Raw genomic sequence first — 23,346 nt, 5'->3', positions numbered from 1 at the left:
ATGCAACCATTTTTCTCGCATTACTAAAATAGTTTGACCTAATTCGGTATCTTTTTCATATTCACTAAAAACACTACTAATATTAACACACTCTATTAAAAATAAATGCGTTTGTAGGATAATAAATACCAGATAAAGTCTTAGTAGCATCATTAAAAATTTTCAAAATATCTAAAATTTTCTTGCAAACGTCCCAATGTTGAGGAAGTAAAGTAATTTCGGGGAATATTTTTGTGAAATAAACATACATAATAAATCTTTATATTCAAAAGTTTGCCGGAAGCAACTCGTACGTAGAATCCCAACGAGTCGGAATATCTTTTGGAAATCTTCTTGGCCTTCTCCCATTTTGTTTACAAAATTTTCCCCATGATTTCATACATTGGGGACGACTCCATAAAAATTTAATTGCACTTTTTATTGGGGCGAGAGACGTGTCAAGAGTTCGTAAACCATTTTGTACACATAAATTTAAAATATGACAAGCACATCTAATGTGAAAAATTGTCCCAAAAGTGGGTTTGCAAATATTTTCTAATTCGGGAATAGAAGCGGCATTTGCGGCGGCATTATCAAAACCAATTGAAAATACTTTATTTATTAAATTATATTCTTCTAAAACTTGCCTAATTATTCTATAAATATTATGAGCCGAATGGCTTTCATCAAAAACTCGGAATGCAATAAGTCTTTTTGAATCATCCAATTGTCATCTATCCAATGACACGTGACACCCATATAACAATGAATTTGCCAAGGATCACTCCAAATATCGCTACCTATATGCACACGTCCATTGAATTCGCAAAAATTTTGCTAAAGATTTTTTCCTTTTTTATAAAGATGAAAAACTTCGCGTTTAAGAGTATTTTTTGGAATAGTTGGCGCTTATAAACCAACGCAGTATTTATCAAATATTTCATATTAAAATTTTCACCAAAGTATTAAACGGAGCATGATCAAGGGCAACATATTCACCTAATGTTTGTTTATAAAGTGCTTCAGTGAAACGAAATAAAGGATGAGGCTTAGAAGCGACGTACCCGGAAATTTGTTGTTGCGTATTGTCGATCCCCGCTTGCGTTGGATGTTTTTCGTCAAATGCCGACGGAATGTTCCGTAACCGTCTCCCTTTCGTGAATTTATAAGTTTGCGAACAATATTTACATTTTTACATTACTACTTACCTTCGACTTCATCACGTACTTTGTCGAAGTGTAGCCACAAGTCCGATGTATTATCTCGGCCCTTCCGTTCGGCTCATTTGCCGTTGACGTTTCTTCGACACCAAAGTGGGAGGATGAAGACTTTCTTGTGTTGGGATGTGCTCGACGTTCGGAATCGGGACATAGTTAATATTATCGTCTTCGCCTTCCCAACTTGCATACTCACGAGGATCGTATTCATGAAAGGGATAGTCGGAATCTCCCATAGCCATCTTGCCCTTGTCGCATTTGCTTCCACTTGCCATTTTTTGAGAGAATTGATCGGGATTGAGAGAATTGGGAGAATTTGAGCGATTTGAGAGGATTTCGTAGAGAATTCGAAAGATTGTTCGTAGAATTTGTGACAAAATGAAAGGGGGAAGCATATGTATTTATAGGCAAGAATCATTTTTTTTTTTTATTATTTTTTTATAAAAAATGAAAAGCAACGGTCAATTTGGCCGTTGCACGCTAAGCAACGGCCCAAAGCGGGGCGCGGGGGGGAGGGGGGGCCGGGCAGAGCCCAACGGCTCTCCCGCGCCCGGCCCACCATCTTTTTTTTTTTTTTTTTTTGCGGTTCGGAACCGGCCCGGAACCGCCGGTTCCGGGCCGGTTCCCGTTTCCGGGAACAGTGGGCCCGGTCAACGGGGCCGGTTCCGGGCCCACGGCCCAAATGGCACTCACTAGCCACAAGGGACGATCGGCCCTTGCGGCGTTCGCCCCTAGCCCGACATGGCCCGGGCAGGGTGGGCCTCGCCACTCGGCCCAAGCATTTGCCCTAGCCCAAGCGACTCACGACGAGGTCGACATCGCCTGGGCGAGGCTAGCATCACTTGGGCCAGGCGAGGTCAACCTCGCTCTCCTCCCACCAAAGGAAAGAGGACAAAAAAAGAAAAAAAAAAGAAACAAAGAAAATTCAAAAGTTACAAACATATTATTAGAAAATGTTCACGCGGGTACCGGCCATGTCACGTAGGCCGTCTAGCATCCATGCCAACAATATTTGATAACAAATAATCGGAATGACTGAATTTGCTCTAGGTCAAAAGATTTAATACTAAATTGACACAATTAAAAGATTTAAGACTAAAAAGAAACAAATGCAATAGATTTATAACTTTTCTAACACTTTTCCGCTATATTAGTACCCACTGGGTTTTGTGTTTTCACTTTTGAAATTATTTATCCAGCCAAGCTATCCTAACTTTGATATATACTTGCAATTTTGATGTATTGGCAATGTCCAAACATTTCGTGTTCTGGGAACGTGTGATCTGCATGATCCGTGACATCAAAGTCTACTCTATCATTATGACCACTGGTCATGCTTTTAAAATAGCGTACATCAGATCGAAGTAGAAATTGTATACATGGGGTTGGCCAACCATCACCGATCTTCATCACTTCCCCAGTTCCCACCAAGGACCCCCTAAGATCGACAAGGGGGATCTCTAGAGCTTAGATCTACTTGCGAACACAGTTTCTGATGGATCGGTTATTAACAACTGGACCACCAGTAAGATGGGCAAGAGGGCTACTGAATTCTTCCCCCTCTAGACTGTTGCCAATGCAAGACTTGTATCACTTGCATTTGTATGCCACGAGTTACAACTACGAGAATGCAGAGGTGATAATACTCGGGCTGCTTCTAGCAAAAGAAAATGAGATGATATAGAGACAGTGCATCTTTGCATGGAAACATCTGTATCTATTCCTGGAAAGCAATGAATATACAAGTTCCAGGTCACTTCCCTCTCCAGCGAGAAGTTTTGACAGCCAACACTGTCACCGCAATGTACAACAAGGAGAATGCCTTGAAGAATAAAGACCAACGCTCCTGCAAAAGTACCACAGGAAGACATGGAGAGTCAGAATATTGCAACAATGCTCTGCAACTATGCAGGAGAGCTGCCCTGCACAAAGGAAATTTCCTTCCAAACCCGTTTGCTAATTATCTGCTTCAATTGTGAATACTTCACTTTTGACTTTCAGATTTAGCAAGCCAAAAAGTTCTTTTTCCTATTGCCACGACATTTCTCATCAACATAAGAACAAATAATATACAAAATGGAAGACTCTAACCAAGCTAGCGCACTGGATTTGCTTTAAAGTACTACCTAATGTTGAAATAGTAATAGAATGCCTGACATCATCAAGCTATCATGTATCCACTCGACTTTCAGGATCTGATCATAGCATGAGAAAAATGGAACTTCAAGTAATGCTAAAGACAAGGTAAGTATACTTGTTTACAAACCTAGTGCCAACCCAACACACTAGCAAGTATCTCGAACTTTGTAAAGGAAAGGAAAAAGCCCATGTTCTTGTTTGACAAATCAGTCAGTTTTAAACAGTACTCTCAAAACGGTCACAACAATACAGGTCGTACACTTAAATCATGAAAATCATCCAAAGACACCAAAAGATGATTTACCAATCAGATGAAACATAAGTTTCCTTCTCACTTGTTCTCAGGGATCATAACAGAAAATGCATCCATGCAGAAACTCCAGAGTGCGTGCAAAGTTTCCACATTAACTATTATCTTGCTATTTATGGCAAATCCTTCTGTCATGCCTTGTTTTGTCATTCAATTCCCAACTTTCTCCTTAAACAAGTTCAAAAGTTAAAGCTCTTAAAAAGTTAAGTAGCATTCTTTGCTTTGATTACTACACATGGTAAGCATCTTATTGGTGATAACTGACTTTACAGAATAGTCATCGTGCATAGGGCTTACATGTGCAAAAATTCGGGTTAATCTGTTGATTATCTTCTTATTCACCGTGAAAGATGCTTTGGCTATTTGGAATTGGGTCAAAAAGCAGAAACGACTGGGCCATGCTGAAGAATACAACAGAACTTAATGCTAGCTGCAAATAGCGTAGAAGATTCATATTCACAAAGAAATTATGGAAAGATCTCCCTTTTTCTCTCGTACGGAACTTATCCCTTGAAAAACAGAGACACAATATTATTGGAACTGAATCATCAAAAGCTGAAGAGCCTTGTTCTAAACCAGGTATGGAGTGGACTACCTTTTTTCTATTTGTTCAGTTTTTTTCACAATGTCTTCTTGTTTTCTGGTTAGTTGTTACTTTCAGATGTGGACTTCTTGTGTACTCAGTCTGAATTTGGTTATATTTCCATAAAGTGCTTAGTTATCAAAACAAACGGTAAAAATATGATTGCTAAGCCTTTCCAAATGCAACATACAACGTAAACTGCGTGCTCTTCTAACTCCACGCACATGCAATTCAACAGTTCCACGCCATGTTCAAGAGTTTCTATTATTAAGAGTTGGAGGAAACCACGAGGTTATCTTAGTCAAATCTTATAGTCTAATCATGATTACTACGAAATTACATAGAGTTGGGTTGCTAACCCTGAATGCTTTCTAATTCATATGATTAGATAGGAGAATTACTCAAAAATTTAAATCATCACCTCTAAGACAACTGTAAGAGCAGGCAGCTGTGCAGGTTGACATTAAAAAAAGCCACTTGATGGAAGACGCTGCTTTGGTTGCTAAGCTACTTGATTACTTGGTCCCTTCCGAAGTTCACTGTTCCTGACCAATCTCATAATTGCAAGGAATTCCTCAGGTTCTTGATCTTCTATAAGAATCTGTTGGCGAAGGCATTCGGCATAAGAATACATTTAGGAAGCAAAACAGTTTTTACCAAATGCTTTAACTGCTATAATCAAACAGTCCACCGGAAGAACTCATGAAAAGAAGGCATATCCTAGAACAACAGTGAGAATGCAAATTGAACATATCCATCAGTGTGCAAAGATAGGCTTAAACTCCACACGAGACAATTACATGAACATGGCTCATTATTGAAAAAGGTAAACACATGCCAATCCGGTAATGAGTATTTCTTAATACCCAGGATCGCGCAACATAGATTCACCAAGTAACCCACTTGTTTCTTCATCTTGCCCAGTTATCCAACATATTACCACAAAGACAAATATGAAGTCCCTGATACAGTACGCAAAGTTTATTTCACTTTCCCGATAATAGTTAATTTAAGGCATTAACAGCCACATGAGGCTCCCTTACCAAAAAAAAAAAACAGCCACAATGAGGCTGCCTACAAGTAGCTTCTATTTGATTGACATATCAGATAGGATCGAGAACATTTTCTTAACTACTGATAGAAATTGAAGACAGGACAAATGCTAGCCCAAGAAATAAAAATATGTCATATACAATAAAATACTCCACAAAACCCAGTAAGCACACCTTTGGTCCTGCAGATCCACTGTGTATAACATTGTGAACTCGACTAAAGTCCTATGTGCCAAGTTAATTGTCAACTAAAGCGTCAAACCGATGCGATCTTCAAGGAGCTTCTATGCTGAATGAGCATGTCCGATTTGGTCATAAACATATGATCATGTTCGATTTGGTCATAAACATTTTCTTAGCAGGAATGATTGATAGAAATTGAAGAAGACAGGATAAATGCCTCCCAAAGAACTAAAATCATCAAAAACATGTCAAACCCAAGAAAATACATGAAAGAATAGGAAATTTTAGAACAGTTTCATTCAAACACATTAATTTTAGGAATCTTTACAATAAAGCACACCCAACTCACACAAGGCATTCGATAGATCACAGATAAATGATAAAGAGCTTTGTCATAAAATGCATACCTCAATTTTGGTTTTCTTCGGAAGGCTTTTCTCTAAAAAGAAAATCATGTGCAACTTGGTTCCAGTCAATCTTCTCTACATTAACTAGATCTCTGCTTCTTTTTACTGGAGTTTTGCTTTCATCGCAATTAAAGGACCTTCCTAGCCAAAAGTATAGAATCCCCCTCCTTTGACTGTTTCAAAAATGTAGCGGGACAATAAATAGCAAAAACACCTCCTGAATTCAAATCACTCCCACCAAAAGGCGCAACTTCTTCTAAACTAGGCCAACAATATATGAGGGGTCGCACTTTTCCATTACATTCTAAGTCACTCTGATCAATTTCCCTTGAGACAGAAGCAACACCAACTTCTTCTAGTTCTCCACTTCTTCCTAAACAACTCTGTGCTCGGATGCCAGCAACTTTGTTGGAAGGTAGATCACTAGCAACTGGACAAGGCTTCTGAAACTTGCCTATTGGAACCAGATGCCTCTCCCTGGTTTTCATACTATCCCCTGTTCCTACAACATTTCTCTGTCAGGAACCAGTTCAAGTGATGAACAAGAATCGCCATTTGCCCATACCCCATTTTTCTTGTGGGGAACAGCAATGGATGGAACCTGTGTTAGTTTATCTTTCCCAACTGGTAGCTTTAGAGTCCTAGATGCGCTACCTCTGCGTTCAGCAAGCGAGGGTGAGACTTTCTTAACTGGTGAAGTGACTGACTGAGGGTGTCGCTTCGAAGGAAAATTGATGTCAATAAAATCCTGATTCTGTGACACAGGCTGAGAAATTGTTATTGAACGATGGAGAGACAAATTAGGAGAAGTTAGATAGGGTCGATGATACGGGAAGTGAACAGGAAGCTGTTGAGGGTGAATCTTGAGATGATTCGAGAAGTACGTCGAGCTCGTGCTCGAATCGGAAGAGAGGGAATCTGGAGAAAGATAAGGAGGAGATGACGATGATGACGATGATGAAGTCGATGATGCAGGTGAACAGTTCACAGGAGAATGTACAACCATCATAGACTCAGAGAAAACCCTGGGCAGGGTAATCTTAGGAGCTGACACGAAATCCTTCATATTACTGGGGGGCAAATTTTCGTCTCAACACACTCCAACTGCTTTCTAGCAGGAAGATGGGTTTCATCCTCATTTTCAGATGATGCAAAGGGAGGCACAACTCCCCCTTTATTACTTTCTTGAAAATTTCAAAATCTACATCATACAAATCCACCTTTCTCCGCCCCTGAGGATGTTTTCCTGGCAATTAATTCCTTATCAGGCACTCCATTGCCAGATTTATCCATCAAAGGTAAGAGGTTAGAGAAAGCATCCCAGTAGTATGATGGTTCTTCTCCTTCCCGGATCACAACCACTGGACCATGAACTCTTTCATACCTCATAATCTGACAAACAGCCGCCCTAGCATCCCTTTCCATTATGCCTTCACATTCCCTTCCGATCCACACGTAAATTGACGAAGGTACCTGTACAATGAAAGCTCCTCTGGAATCTAGTGCCGCAGGAGAAGGATCGGTCAACATTTTAGGAACCAGATGCAAGGGATCATAGGACGAATGTGGCGCAATTCTGTACATCCTAAGCAATGAGCTTGGACTCAAAGGAAAAGCATGAACTCTTTTGACACTGCAACAACTGACAAGCAAAAACCCATGTTAGGATCAGCTATCCCTCTTGCAGCCTTCACAAACTGAAATGCATCATCAAAACTCCGCCCTCTCTCCACATAAGATATGCTATCACCAGAGATGTTGACCTGGAGACGCCTTGACAACAGTGCACAAAACCCTCCCACGTTCTTCCCTAACATCCTCAAAATAATCGAAGACATCGTAGAGAATGCTAGTAATATCTTCCGATGGACTATCCTGCAACCACAAAGTTCTATAAACAAAATCCGCTTTGAAATACTCAGGGCAAAACAAAGCCCACGCAGTTCCAGGACATGCGTGATTCCATTCCTCTTTAGTATATCCCTGTCTTTAGCCACTGCATCCCTCACCAAGATATATATGTGTTCAGCTACCTTAGAACACTCTTTGTCGAAGAATGCTATCTTTTCCCTCTTCACTAACCCACCATTCTTATCAGGGTTCCGCTGAATCGCAGACATATCAGCTTCAACCTCCTCCCGCCTCTGTTCCTGCTGGGTGTAGGTGGCTGTGGCCATTCACCAACATCGTCAGATCCTGCTTTTGGCCACTCATCTAAGCTCCGTCGGGTGATAGACAAAGGCTGCAATGGCGGCAAACATGACCTTGCCTTGGAATTATGCTGGGAACGCGGGGTTAAAGGGGCAGGAAAACGACGGTTCTGACCACCGTTCCCATTTGAATCCGAGCAATTATTAGCTTCTTCACCAGGGTTCTGCTGCGCAGTACGAGAAGACGACCAGGACGCCGAACGCCAGAAGGTCTTAAGGGCAGTGGGCATATGGCATGGAGCTAGAGGATTAACGGTGGACTCCTCCTTACCCACCATGCTCAACTCAGACTCCTAGCCTAGGGTTCGCGCAAACCCAAAACGATCGAAACCCTAATTCCCTTCCCCACCCCTTACGCCGTGGTCAAGTGAACATGGTGGCGGTGGTGGTGAATCCAACAACTCAGAACCCCATATCAGATCTGGGGTTCCATGGGTGTCTCTCAATGAAATTTAATTTTGAATTTGGCCTTCTAGGGACTAAAATGAAAGAATTTTATGTGCAATTAAGTCCCTAATGCCAAAATTGAGCAAATTAACCTGCAATTGGATCAGAATGTGAAGTGGAATACTAAAGAATCACGTCACAACCTTAATAGTGAAGAAAGAAAAATAAAATGACCCCAAATGGTATTTTTATGTCTAATTTGTGGGGTACATTTGTGAAGGAACACACAAATCCGATTTGGAATTTACAAACTTTATGAGGTCAAAATGAAAAGGAAATTAAAAGAAAAATATTGACTATTTTTCTGTATTTTTGTGACCTCGAATGGTATTTTTCTTGGCTTTTTTTGGGTATTTTCCTATTTTCTGAAAAATATCAAAAAATGCGAAAAATATGAAAAATTATTTTTTGATCAAAAATGGTTCCTTGAGCTTGGCCAAGGCTACCAAAGTTGATTTTTCAATTTTCTAATTTTTTGTGAATTTTTTTATGAATTTTCGAAAAAAAAAATCGAAAAAAAGATTGATTAAAAATCGGGTGTCAACAGTGGGCAACTCGTCAGAGAGGCTATTCAAAATACCTACCGATGTTGCTACGGTTCATTGATAAATTCGGCGACGTTAACAATGTATTCTCCAAGTACGGTCCAAGCCTAGCGGCTTGTTATTGGAGGTCCAACAACAAAATAGAAACCAATAGCTACACGTGAACAAGACAAAACACGGAAAAACGTTTTGAAGGCTAACAAAAATCTGTTGATCTCTTTAGCAAGTCTGGACAAAATCCAGAGAAAATGAGCCCACACTCCAAGCTCTTCTCCCTTTTGTTGTGATGCTCGTTTTTAGGGAAGCTCGTAGGAAGATGGTGCTGATTCGCCAAGGACCTCCAATCAATGACAACCGGCTTGTGGTGCAGGAAAGGAACAACCAGTTGTTGTCCTCTTGCTTGCCAACGGAAATAAGAGGAGGCTCTATGGAGGGAGGCCGCGGCGCAAGCTAGGGAAGGATCGCCAAGGACTTCTCTCCCATTGTTCTCACGTTCTCTCTCTATTTTTTTTAGTGAGCCCCCTCAAACCCTAGAGAAAGAGCTCTATTTATAGAGAAAAGTCTTGCAAGCTTGGGGCTTAAGTTTTGTTAATCTTGCCAAACAGACCCGGGATCAAAATATGTGATCAATTAAGTCCCAAAGGGTCCAATTGCATTAATTTGACTGAGATTTTTGACACATAATAATTGACATTTTTAATTAAGGCCTTTTTCTCAATTAAGCTCAAAATAACCCCAAATTCTTCCTTGAATTGCCGATTTTTTTTCAATTCAAGTCCATATCACACGACAAATTAAGCTCAAATCTTCAGCCGTCGGTGGTCCAATGTAAAATGCAATGCATGAATACTAAAATTAAATGAAAATGATGAGCTATTATTTTTGGTAGGAATTAAAATTTAACTCCAGATTTTTATGCAAGATAAATGATTAAAGAGAAATCAAAATTTAGGTGTCAACGAGGTACAGGTAAATAGAATTACTAGTTCTAAGACAGCAATGTTTGTTTATTGCTTCAATGAAGTATTGCATTGATGTGTGACATTGAACGGGTGATTACGTATGCGGATATGTGTGTGATTGCATTAAGTTACATTGGTTGGACTTCGACAAACGGGCCGAAAAAGCCAAATGAGGACCGATTGAGGCAAAAACCAAGTTGAACAAGGCCAATCGGAACTGGAACCATGTGATTGCAAGCCAGAGTATGCTTGATTATGATAGCTAGAGTTGGCTTCATTACGAGATTACGAGTTATTGTTCCCTTGAAGGCCTAAGGGATCAACTAGAGCTAGATTGGCTTTATTATGAGAAATAATCATGGGCCGTCGTTCCCGTGAAGGTGGAAATACGAAGGAGACATTGTTCTTGAAGCGACGTTGGGCCTACAAAAAAGCGTTCCCGAAAAACGATTACGAGATTATGAGAGTGAGTCGACGAGCTCACGACCCTTACGAGTAAACAAGTTATATGATGGAATCGTTGCACATTGCATACTTAATATATGTGATACATGGCATTTTTATAGTGGATCACAGGACAACTTTGTCTGCTATATACCGACACCACTGCATTGAGTACTAAACCGGCTTTCCTACTTTAGGCCTAGTAATTTTATTTATTGGGTTGTTTGCTCATTCATTTATTTTTCAGGAAATTAAGATGGATCTGTCGCATGTCTCGTTGTTGGGTCCGCTGGTCCTCATGGAGCTCTCCTAGCGAGAAGTGATAGACGTAGAGACGGGTGCTATATATACCAAAATCAAGGTCATCGTGTGGGTAGATGTTGGAATAGAGTTGACGATCCCTCTTATCTTTGTCACCTAGCACCGGAACATTGATGGTGTACTCGTTGCCCCTCTACGTAACTTTGATGGGCCGCCGGTTTTTAGGGCTAGATGACACCGTAGGATAATGATCATGTCGTGATCGAGGAGGAGCCTTAGAAGTATAGCAATAGTAAGGAGTGGTAGGATGGTAGTCATTGGCGTTTCCTTTCAAAATTTTGAACGTACATAGTAAATGAAAGGTTATGATGTATTGTAAGATACATGATGTGTATATAAAAAACTACGTGTTTGTAAAGGCCTTGGAAGCTACTATGTCTGCTTACTTGAGTTGCCTTCCCAAAACGTTTTCGCATTTCTGGAAACCAAGAGAGAGAAAAAAAAAAACGTTTGCGGGTGACGTGCCTAGGACATTACAACGTATCAGATCCAAGGGGTATGCTTCTATCGCAAGTCTTCTCCTACATTCCTGAGAAAGTGTTTTAGGGTTTCAACCGAGGTTGTCACCTCCGCCATGGCCGCTGATGTAACTTTAATTGATCGTGCAAAACCGTCAATCATGCGCCTGTGGTTATCTCGACAAACGGCTGCAATGGCCCCTTTGCTCAGTCCTTCCAAGTAAGCACCGTCATTTGCTAACTTATTAACGCTTAAAAATTACAAACTATTAGCAGCCCAAAACCTCAAGCTACGCGGGTTTCTTTTGTTGACTTGATTTTAAGGGACAATTAATTTCCATATAGAACTACTAATTAAAATAATTTAATACAAAACGAAATAAGAAAAAAAAAACCAAAATTCACCATTAATCTACTTAATTTTGTTCATGTTTTCTCTGTGTTAGATTGCGTCGTCTGTTTTTATATTGGATTTCTAATTTCACTATGAGCCTTGTTACTTACTTTCGCAAATTGGATATGTGGCAATTACACGTCTTCAAGTGTTTACTTTTATCTATGCGCATGCAAATTTTTATATATACACGCACATACGTTCTAGATAAAATAGAATCAAATTTATTCGTGCGCACGTTGCTGCTACTACATGTTGGCTGCAAATCAACTTATAAGGTTCGAACGTGATGAGAAGACAATTTCATATTTAAGGTGATGGAAATTTGAAGTTTGTACTATCTAGTTTCAAGCGAAACCACGTACAGAATTGCGCTTCCGTATGTTTAGAAACTAACGAACTGGTCGAGCAATGTAAGAAAATAAACAAATGAATTCCTGATGTAGATCGAAATTGTTTGTCTTTATTCTCTCTTGCAGATTCTTAAAAACGTTTGGATGCAGCATACACATGTCGGAATACATATAATATCCTAAAACTTTTCGGAAGAGTAACTCTCTTCCTAAAAGTTTTGAATTAAAGCTCTGACAACTAAGCAGGAGAAGACAAATTATTTTTAAAATAAATTTCAACTAAATAAATGATAAAAAAAAAATGAAGAAAATGTAGGAAAATATAACTTTGCCCACATCGTGATTTTTTTTTTTTTTGGTCGTACAGGACTGTGATTTAGAAAATATCGACTTTCATAAACAAATTGAGTGGAAATTGAAGGTTCATTTTTTACCAAACACGCCAATGATAGGATTACGGTTATATGATTGATAATCGATCTCCAGGTTTGATTAAATAAAAATTAACGGATAAACAATTTTTGAGTGTTGATCTTAAGATTATGGTTATTTGATGGACATACCCATATAATTTACACATATGTACATCGGTCCTCTCTTCCTAATAACTAAGGTGTGCAAAGAAATCGAGAACCGCCCGGACAGCTCGAAATTGCAATACAAAAAAAATAAGGATTTAGCCACAAAAAATTAGCGACGAAAAATATTTGTTGCTAATTTGCGACGAAAACAATGACAAAAACAAACTTCGTCGCTATTTGTGACGAAAAATAACGACGAAAAAATTAGTTGCTAATTAGTGACGAAAATAGCAACGAAAAAATATTTGTCGCTAAATTGGTGACGAAAATAGCGACGAAAAAAAATTCGTCACTAATTTGCGACTAAAATAGCTACAAAAAAAAATTAGTTGCTAATTTGCGACGAAATTAGCTACAAACAACTTTTTCGTCACTAAATTAGCGAAGAAATATTCAAACTAGCGATGAATTCATTTTTTCCTCGCTAAATTAGCGACGAAAGAAAAATTCGTAGCTAATAGAATATGAATAAAAACTAAAAAGAATAGCGACGAATAAACTATTTCGTTGCTAAATTAGCGACAAAAATGAAGCGTTCGTGGCTGAATTAGCGACCAAATAATTATTTGTGGCTAAATTGGCGACGAAAAATCGAGTTCGTCACAACATTAGCGACGAAACAAATTATCCGTCGCTAAATTAGCGACGAAATAAATATTTGTTGCTAATTGAATATGAATAAAAACAAAAAAGAAAATATTCAAATTAGCTACGAATTATTTTTTTCGTCGGTAAATTAGCGACGAACTTGATTTTTCGTGGCCAATTTAGCCACGAATAATTGTTTCGCCGCTAATTCAGCGACGAACGCTTTGTTTCGTCGCTAATTTAGCGACGAAAGAGTGATTCGTCGCTAATATAATATGAAAAAAATAAAAAAATAAAATATTTAATTTAGCGATGAAAAAGTGATTTGTCGCTAATTTTGTAACGGAAAGTTTATTCGTCGCTAATGGAATATGAATAAAAATAAATAAATAATTTAAATTAGAGACAAATCCATTTATTGGTCGCTAATTTAGCGATGAAATAAATTGTTCGTCACTAAATTAGTGACGTATCCTTTTTTCGTCGCTAATTTAGCGAGAAAGACACATTTTCGTCGCTAAAGTCCCCAGACAAAACCCTTTTTCCCTGTTCTTTCTTTTCCTCTTCCCCCTCCACAGTGTGTTCTTTGGTTGCGACGCAGCCCAAATCTCTCTCTCTCTCTCTCTCTCTCTCGCTCTCTCTCTCTCTCGCTACACGCACACACACAAAACCTTCGCTTCCAAAGCCAGCACCGACCGCCGTCGCCTCCGCGCTGCCATCTCCGGCGACCTACCGCCTCCGTCGATCGGCAGTCCACGGCCGGCAGTAGCCAGAAACTGCCGGCAACTTCAGAGAATCGCGAAGCGTCCTCGCGTTGTCTCTCTCATCTCCTCGGAGATAAGCAACTTGGAAAAGGTCTTTCCTTTCTCTTCTATCTCGTTTTCGTCACCGTTTCATTTGGTTCGCGGGTTTTTTTTTTCCTGCAGTTCCCTTGTGGGTCTCTACCCCTTTGTGGAATCGAAGCAGTGGAAAAAGGAAAAAAAAATGGAATTTTAGGGTCGATGATTCGTGTGTTTTCCAAGTATTTTCTTGGCCATAGCATTTTTCCACCATGTTTAGTTGTTGGCGGCGTACATTTGAAGAGTGCTGCTGTTGCCGATTATCATAATGTTTCGCAGCGATTGTGGTGCTTTTGAGTAAAACCAGATCTGGATATTGATCCTGAATCGAATCCTCATTTTGATGAAAGGATGGGTATCAATAAAACCAAACTTCTAAGACCGAAGAGAATGAGTGTTCTATTTGTTGAAGAAGGCAAATGGTCGAAAGAAGCGGAGATCATGAAGTTAAAGGTGTTTATTTGTTTCATCTTTCTGATCCCTGTGCCGCTTCTTAAAGATTTTAACATCATAGTTCTTCCTATGATTAGAGTCAATTTGGAGAAGCTCGGGCAAAGGAACAGAAAGCTAAGCAAGCCCAATTGGCAAAGGCAAAGTCAGCACCTGATATTAATCCTAATTTGATCGAGGTGTCAGAAAGAGTCGTTACCAAGGAAAAACCAAAAGACACGATTCCTGAAATTGAGTGGTGGTAAGTGAGCATTCTATCTTGTGACTATTAATGTTTCTTAAGCAACCTGTTGTACCTCAATCACTCTTCTTGATGTGTGCAGAGTTATGGTATTAGTGCCATTTGTTTTATATGTGCCCATCGGGTCAGATTTTTATTACGTTTTTGCTGAATGTATTCATTCCAATCAAATATCATGCCAAAAGAAATTGCTTTAACTCTCGATCTAATGCATATATTGCAGGTCTAACTTTTTAGTACATTACTTTTCTTGGGGGGGAATTTTGTTGGAATGTTTTGCTAGTATCATAGTGCTCCCTTTTGTTGTGATGAGACTGTCGATGACTTAAGCACAAAACTTGATACCGAAATGAAAGTTACAAGTTTCTTGATTGTTAAGTTTTTATGAAAAAAGCTTTCATCAAATTACTGGTTAAGTTTTTTTTTTTTTTTTTTGGTAAGGTAAGAATGCATTGATCTTTCCAAAAGGTAGAAAAAAATTTAAAAAGAAGTAATCCGACTTTGGCCTTCCATTTTAATAGAATAAAAATAGGTCAAAGATTTCAGAAAACTATTAGTCCCAAAAGGTCTAATCTAATAGTTAGAAAGATGGACCTGGATAATTTTATGTCACCAAAGCACCTGGGCTTCATGATGAGCTGGTTTGCTAGTCTTCATATGAGCATGTCATAACTGATTTGATTTTGTACTCTTCATTATGAGATGGATCTCCTTTCTATGATGCTTATCTTTTCATGTCCATGAATAAGAACCTTCTACTCAAAGGGCTTCTGGTATAAACTTGCGTAATTCAGGATGAGCTCAACTAGATACTCTTCATGGATGTTTGTGTTCTGCCTTGTGGTTCTTTCTTCTGGAGTATATTTGACTGTTGTCAATCTATGTGATATATTTTTGCTGGGCTTCAGTACTGTGATTGATGTGAGCTTGCGGGGTGTTGTGGTTAATCTTCCGACTGAGCTGTTGATATTGGGAGCGTCTGGACTGCATTCTCAGGAATTAGAACAGATTGTAAGATTGAGAAATTGAAATTTGTAGTCTCTCTGCAAGGCTTTGAGACTTCTAAATTTGTAGGTGACCCAGTTGCTAAATCATCATCAATAATCAGAATGAGGGTAACTGCTGTTTTTAAATTTTTAATTTTGATAGTATGTTTTTCTCTGGGGTCCCTTGTACTTTTTCTTCTGTAGCCATATCATTGTTACACGAATTTCATTAAGAGTAGCACAATGAGTAGAATCTGCCTTATGTGAACCGCCTACTGCTACCTATTATTTCAGTTATAGTCTGGATATGATTTTGTAATTTCCTTTCACCTATCTGAGCAGCTCATGACATACGTTTGGTCTTGAGCATATTGTCAAAATATGAAGCTCAGCATCAGCTATTCATATTAGTTGAGCTGTCAAACTTGATGTTTATGCTATGAATTTGCACTCACTCTAACAATTTGGCTTATGTTGAGATATTTGCGACAATTTAGATGGTCACTCTTTCCACCTAATCTCCTTGCCGAGGCTCCGAACCTGCTCTCTCAAGCAACTTCCACCCTTGGAATTAGCTGGAGTAGGCGAGCAAAATGTGCACCAAACGACACAGAATGCGTGATATCAATCGTATGTAGTAAAGTGTGCTGCTTATAATCAATCTCAATGTTGTTCTCACTACAAGTATTTTGCAGTTGCAAGTGTAATTAGAAAGTCAATTGAAGGCAGAACCAAAAACGCCGCCACAAGGTATTTCTTCTCCAACTGGAAAATGCGCATCCTCAGTTGAAGTGTCTTCAAATGGGGGCTGCAATAACAATACCACACCTCAAGAGGCTACCCCAACTCGCTGCACTTGTCTACTAGAGATGGCGTTGTTTCAATACTTAAAGAATCTATGTTAAGTGAATGGTAGATGAATGATATTTTATTTTTTCAGAAAACTCTCTTCCAGTGAATGGTAGATGAATGTATTTTGTTTGCATATTATTATAATATTTAGATCTTGCTTTATCAATGTTAAATACAAATTCTAGAAATTAATTTTGTTTTTAATTAGATTTAAAATTGAAAATTAAAAGAAATTATTTTATTATACGATCACAAATTATAAAAGTTCGTTGCAAAATTCGTCCCATGCCTGGTTGTTGCAAAATTCATGGCTAAACAAATTTCGTTGTCAAATTTATTCCTGAATAATTTTCATGGCCAAAAAAAAAATTTGTCGAATCAAATTTAGTGACGAAAAGTTGATTTCGTCGCTAATTTTGCCACAAAAAATTTGGCAAAATTTGTCGCTAATTGACTTTTGTGACGAATTTTGCCACGAAAAAAAATTCGTGGCTAATCTGGCGTCGCAAAATTTAGCGACGAAATTTTGAAATTTCGTCGCTAAATTTTGCAACGAAAATATATTTCGTCGCTAAAGTCATCACTAAAATTTAGCGACGAAAAACACTTTTTGTCGCTAAATTTAGCGACGAAAAACACTTTTCGTCACTAAATTTAGCGACGAAACACACTTTTCGTCACTAAATTTTAGCAATGACTTTAGCGACGAAATATATTTTTGTCGCAAAATTTAGCGACGAAATTTCAAAATTTCGTCGCTAAATTTTGCGACGCCTGATTAACCACAAACTTTGCCGAATTTTTCGTGGCAAAATTCGTCACTAAATTCTCATTTTTTTGTAGTGCCGGATTGGACTAGCCCATAACTGGCGGTTCCTATAGGGATTGGTCCGGTTTCCTATTTCAATTTACTGGAACTAGTGAGTATCGGTTCAATTCCCTATTCTAGGCATGGAACCGCCCACCTGCCCACTTTCAATGAAAGTGAGTCTTTCTTGCCCTCTTTTTGCTATTTATCCTACAATCCTACTTGCATTTGGCAATCCTCAAAATAAAACACACATCAAGATGCTACCATTTACCCTACAGTTTTTCTCTCCCTCCTCATGGGTGTCTCCGTCGAGATTAACGTGTGAAAATGATAAGGAAAAGACGGAACCAAATGTCCAAATAGGAGCATTCACCCTAGAATCATAGTATCATTCGTGTTTGATAAGCAAGTCATGCTCATTTCTTTATTATTCTTACCTTTTCCATTGCAAATAAGTACCCACACAGAAACTAGGTTCAATATGATATTAATTGATGAATGCAATTTTATAGGGATTGGGGACCAGTTCCATGGACGAACCCAGGACCAGCTCCCGGTTTCAATTTTTTCGAATTAGTGGAAGATTCCCGATTCCACGATGGGAACTGCCCATCCGGACCATGCTCACCTCAAAATGATAAGCAAGAGACGGAACCAAATGTCCAAATAGGAGCATTCATCCTAAAACCATAGTATCATCCGGACCGATTCTTCAAGAGAATGTCTTTCTTGGAGGATTTGATGTACACATCGTTCAGCTTATCATCGCTGCCATAGAGATTGCCTATACTGCCCACAATCCCGGTGTTCCTGAGGAGCCTGATCACCGTTCCCACCGGCAATGCAAGGATGTGGAAGAGGAAGTCGACAAAATCTTTGCCAGCTCCAGCAAAGAGAATCCTTTTGTTGCTCGTCAACCAGAATCCTCGAGCGCACTCTGCCTGTCGCCATTTTCTTGTTTGGTCGATTGTACTTAGGGGAGGAAAAACTCAGGCAATGCAAAAGATTCAGACTCGTGTTAACACTTTGGTGAGTTGACGTTGATGTATCATCGCATTCGTTGTGCAGCTATTAATAGCGCAAAAGAAACCTTGGGGATGATGAAATAGTGAAGAGTCTGGTTTGTGGGAAACATCACACGCAGTCTTCAGCGAGAAGAGAACAATAGAAAAGTGGATATGCTGTTGTTCCTTTAGTGACATTATTCTATTCATCCATCATTAGCCGAATTTCCATCTAGTCATAAAAGAAAAATTAGTCTAAACTTCTCTACACAAATTATGATGCTTGAACAGTTCGAATTATGAAACACACGGGCCTTGAAGTGTCCCAAGCTTGGCCTCTCTCTGGACCATTTTCTCTCGTTCTGCACTGTTTTGAAACAACCTCGCACGCACAAGAAATTGGATTGTGACAGCGGGGATCAAGGCACACGAGCAGAGGTAGAAGTGCGAACGCCGACCTACTAAACCAGTCAAAGGACCAAGAGGTCAAGGTCCCCTCCTCCAAACAAGTCCCCTTGACGTCGCCAACCCGGAGCTCGGCTTCCTTTCTAGAGTTGTAGGTCCTGGCGAGGACGCCATTCGCATCGACCAAGCGTCCCTGCACGATGAGCCACCGGGGGATTCCGGCATTGCGAGGATTGCGATGGCGAGCAGGACCAAAGAGATTACTCCCCCACATAGCAAGAGACGCCACCCTTTGAATCTAATCTTGGAGAAGGAATAATTGCAGCCGTAGCTTACAACTATGCCCACATTGACGACCATCTGAACCACCAAAACATAAATAGAATACAGTTCAACATGAAAAATGATAAAAAAAATTTATAACATATAAAAAATTGGAAAAGATGATAAAAATTAGCAAAGAGAGAGAAAAAAAAAAAAGAAAATGATGAATTACCTCGGGGAGAGAGGTGAACAAGCCACGAAAAATTGTGTTCACCAATGTCGGCATTGGCATCGTTTTCGGCTACAGATGCAGTTATTTCTTCTCCAAGATCAAATTCAATGGTTGGCGTCTCATGCTATGCAAGGGAGCAATCTCCTTGGTCCTACTCGCCGTTGTGATCCTTGCCATGCCAGAGTCCCCCCAGTGTCTCGTCATGCGGGGATGCCTAGCTAATGCGAACGGCGTCCTCGCCAGGACCTACAACTCCAGGAAGGAAGCCGAGCTTTGGTTTGGCAACATTGAGGAGCCTTATCAAGATGTACATCACTGTTCTCACTTGATTACTACGACGTGGTAGGGACGATAGCCCGTTTTTTAGAATGCACGGTTTAAAGCGTGATTGGATATATTGGAAAGTTGCATAAGATGAGCGAATTCGGTGATTTGGTGAGAGCTTTAGATTGGGAAAATCTGAAAGTGATAAAAACTATTTAAAACCAAAAAAAAATTAAGAAAAAAGGTGGTTGAAAACAAGGATCGGATTTCAGTATTTTCGATTAAAAAAAAAAGAAACAAGGAACGGATTAAGACGCACACACCCAGTCCAGCGAGCCCGCCACAACGAGATTCCTGGAACGCCTCCCGTAGCGAGTCTTCAGCTACTTAGTTTGGCTCTAAAACCTATGTTGGACATTTTGATTTCTGACATTAACAAGTTTTCGTTCAATTAATGAAATTTCAGTATTTTCGATCAAAAACAAAACAAGGAACGGATGAAGACACTCACACCGTGTCCAACGGGCCCGCCACAACGAGATTCCTGCAATCCCCCCCGCAGCGAGTCTTCAACTACTTAGGGTGCGCATGATAACAATTTCATTTCTCTATTTTTCTGTTTTTTGTTCTGGGGAACACGTTTGGAATAGAAACCCGTTTGGTAGCGTAATCTTATTTTTTTTTATCCCCAGGATGAATCTTTGATCCAAAAATAGATTTGGAAAGAAATCAGAAGTACAAAAAAGTTAATTTTTTATTTTTGGAACAAAAAATAGAAATAAGTTCGGGCCATCCAAAATTTAGGGCATCGCTTGTTAGGCTTCTTCTTCTTCTAAAATGCAACGCTGAAGCATTTTTCTCTCTACCCAACAAAAGTGTGAGCAGGCCTCCATCTCAGATCCCCGTCGCCACCAACTACAACTTGCTCTCGGTCTCTCTCTTTCGTTCTTCCCGTCGGCTCGCTGTGGTCTCCCTCCTTTGTTCTTCCCATCGGCTTGCTCTCGGTCTCTCTTTCGAAGGTAAACAACCTCTTCAATCCTCTGTGTTTCGTGTGGAAACCGTTGATTTCGGTTTGATTTGCCTTAAATCAGGTCTTTCTTTTTCTAGGTTTGTTTTTTGTTCAGGAATGAAGTGGAGTGCAAAATCAATCTTAGGGATTCTGAAGCACTGTACAGATATTTCGTTCGCCTGATGAGCTAATTCTGGTTCATTCTTTTCCGTGCTTTAAATAATCTTAGCTTGAGAAGAAAAGAAAGCAGCAGGTACTTGATTGTTGTGGTTTCAATTTGCTGCAGCGACAATGTTATCGGTATTGTTCCTATATCATTTGCTGAGGTTTGCAAAATTGTGTTTTATTTACAAGCAGTCCCTGTATAATTTTCTGCAGAACACACAATTCACATGTGAAGAATGGCCTCAGGAACTAAACGATACGGGGACTACTTGTACATGAGTTAATTTGTGAATTTGTCTTGTTCCCTAAGTTGGATATTAATGAGTGAATTATGGTGAAGAATTGTTTGAAGTTTAGGCCACATTGACACTGCTTGTACATGAGTTAGTTCGTGTAGTTCGTATTGTTTCTCGTCCTACGATGTGTGTGCATGTATTAATTTGTGAGCTCCTGAGTTGGATATTTGAGTTAAACATACACCTACTTCAAGCATATTTTTTCGCATGTTTCTCTTGTAATTTGCTGGTGCTAATATAAATTAGATTTTGATATAATTTGGTGATGCTTTATGGTCATTTAATTGCCTTTGATGTTACTGTAATTACATATGTAATCAAGACAAGATGAATAAGAACTTTGCCGATATGGAGATCCAGAGTACCCGTTTGGACCTACACAAGATGAGGTTATAGGCGATACATCGACCGAGGGAACCGAGATGAACATGCTTAGGAAAATTTTTGCCAATAAAACGGCAAGGGATCATAATATGCCGGAGATTCCATGAAATTGTGTTCTCGACTTTTGTAATGTATTTCCACTATTTATATTTGAGGTTTTCCTAGCTTGGCTTTGGTAATGTGATGTTGTACTTGAGGATTTCCTTTGTTTCCTCTGTTTGAGAACCTGTGTTAGACAAATGAGACTATGTTTTGTAGAAGTGATCATTTCTGGTGGTATTCAGTTTGTTTATATAAAAGCGGACTTTTCTTTGTAGTTTCCATGGTTTAGTATAATGCCAGCATTCTCGTCTTGCCATTTTGATCTTCACAAGGTACTTTTCAGCAAGAAACCTTGAGCATATGTCGACATCTAGCAAACATGTGTATCTGCGACGGATGTGGTGATGCCGCCGCATCTAAACATTCACTGCCTTATGCCAGGAAATGGCTTGGGCTTTCTGCTCCTGTTTTATTGTACCGAGTCGTGATATAACAACAAACAACTGTATTTTATTCGAGGCTTTGAGCAATGAAAAACAATGATGAAAATGTCTCTCTTCCCTTCACTTCTACAGCGAGTGTAGCACAAGCTCTTGTGATCTAGAGAAGTGATCATTTCTTTCTTTCTTTTTGTTTTCATATCACCATTACTTCTATTTGTATTTAAGGAGAACAAATGAGGAAACAAAATTTTGGAACTAGAATTTTTTTTTTTTTTTTTTTTGCACTATTATCAAACAAATTTATGTTCCAGGAAAAAAAAAATTATGCTCTTATCAAGTGAATTTATGTTCTAGGAACAGAAAGTTTGTGTTGTTATCAAATACATATCTCATCTCAGAAACTCGTCCCGGGAATAGAAATAGAAAAATCTATTTCCGGACAACAATAGAGCCAGAGAAGAGAATGGTTGCCATGCGCGCCCTTAGTTTGGTCATCCTGATGATTTGAAAATGCAAGTCTCCCGCAACGAGTCCTCAACTACTTAGGCTTTAGGTGGTCGCATCTTTGGTTGTGTTAATTGAATTTTCTTTTAGATCGGGCTCATTTGTTTAGGGAGATATTTTCTTTGAATTTTTCACACAAACCCGAATTTTATAGATAAAAATAAATGAAAAGAAACTATGTAGAAAAAAATAAAAAAGATAATAATCTCATTGCATTGATATTAGATTTGCATTTAAAGATTAGTTCATATACATGTTTTTCCTCTTTTGTACAATTTCAATAGTAATGAATTCCTTTTTGGAGATCAGAATTAGAATTAAACTTTGGATTCTATTTGATTTTAGCTCACGGGCTCATTTGTTTAGGGAGATATTTTCTTTGAAATTTTCAACCAAAAACATTAATTCATCAATATGTCAAAAGTGACATTAAACCGACTTACAAAAAGAAAAGGACCGCCAGAAATAGTTTGCTTTTTAGGGTTAACTTCATAACAAAAAGTTATTATTGTTAATATTGTTCATTTTTCGTGCTAATGCAGGTTCATGTGATAATCATTCAATCACTTCAACGTGCCCTAATTGGAAATGTCACACGTGGACGTGAAAGGACATGTGGCATTTTTTCATTGATCGAGCTACACGTCAACCTCATCTTTAGAGTTTCATGGAGCACCGCCACATTAAGATCAAATCAAATGTGTCCAGGGTTGCATCGAGTGTAATGAACCGCCACGGTGCTACGGTCAAACTCGATTCGACACAAAACTCGACATGCTCATAAATTATACTAAACTCAACATACTCGAGTTTCTCCAACTCAGAAAAAAAAAAATCGTGCCCCACTGCTCATAAGTCAGGGACACGGTTGACGTAACCTCGGTCACAAAATCAGAACAGATCCGTTCACATACTTTCTAAATTCAGAGGACATACAGCGAGAGAAAATGAAATTCTATAGCATCCACTTCAACGATCTGTC

General features: G+C 39.1%; 1 pseudogene; it reads right to left on the bottom strand.

Annotated features, from left to right (window-relative positions):
* Positions 1 to 2,677: 2,677 nt before the first annotated feature.
* On the bottom strand, positions 2,678 to 8,476 carry LOC125316136 (annotated as a pseudogene).
* Between the last annotated feature and the right edge of the window lie 14,870 nt (positions 8,477 to 23,346).

Source organism: Rhodamnia argentea, chromosome 8, assembly GCF_020921035.1.
Source record: "Rhodamnia argentea isolate NSW1041297 chromosome 8, ASM2092103v1, whole genome shotgun sequence".
Lineage (NCBI taxonomy): Eukaryota > Viridiplantae > Streptophyta > Magnoliopsida > Myrtales > Myrtaceae > Rhodamnia > Rhodamnia argentea.
Note: the sequence above shows the minus strand (reverse complement) of the source record. Positions and strands in the feature narration are given on the sequence as shown.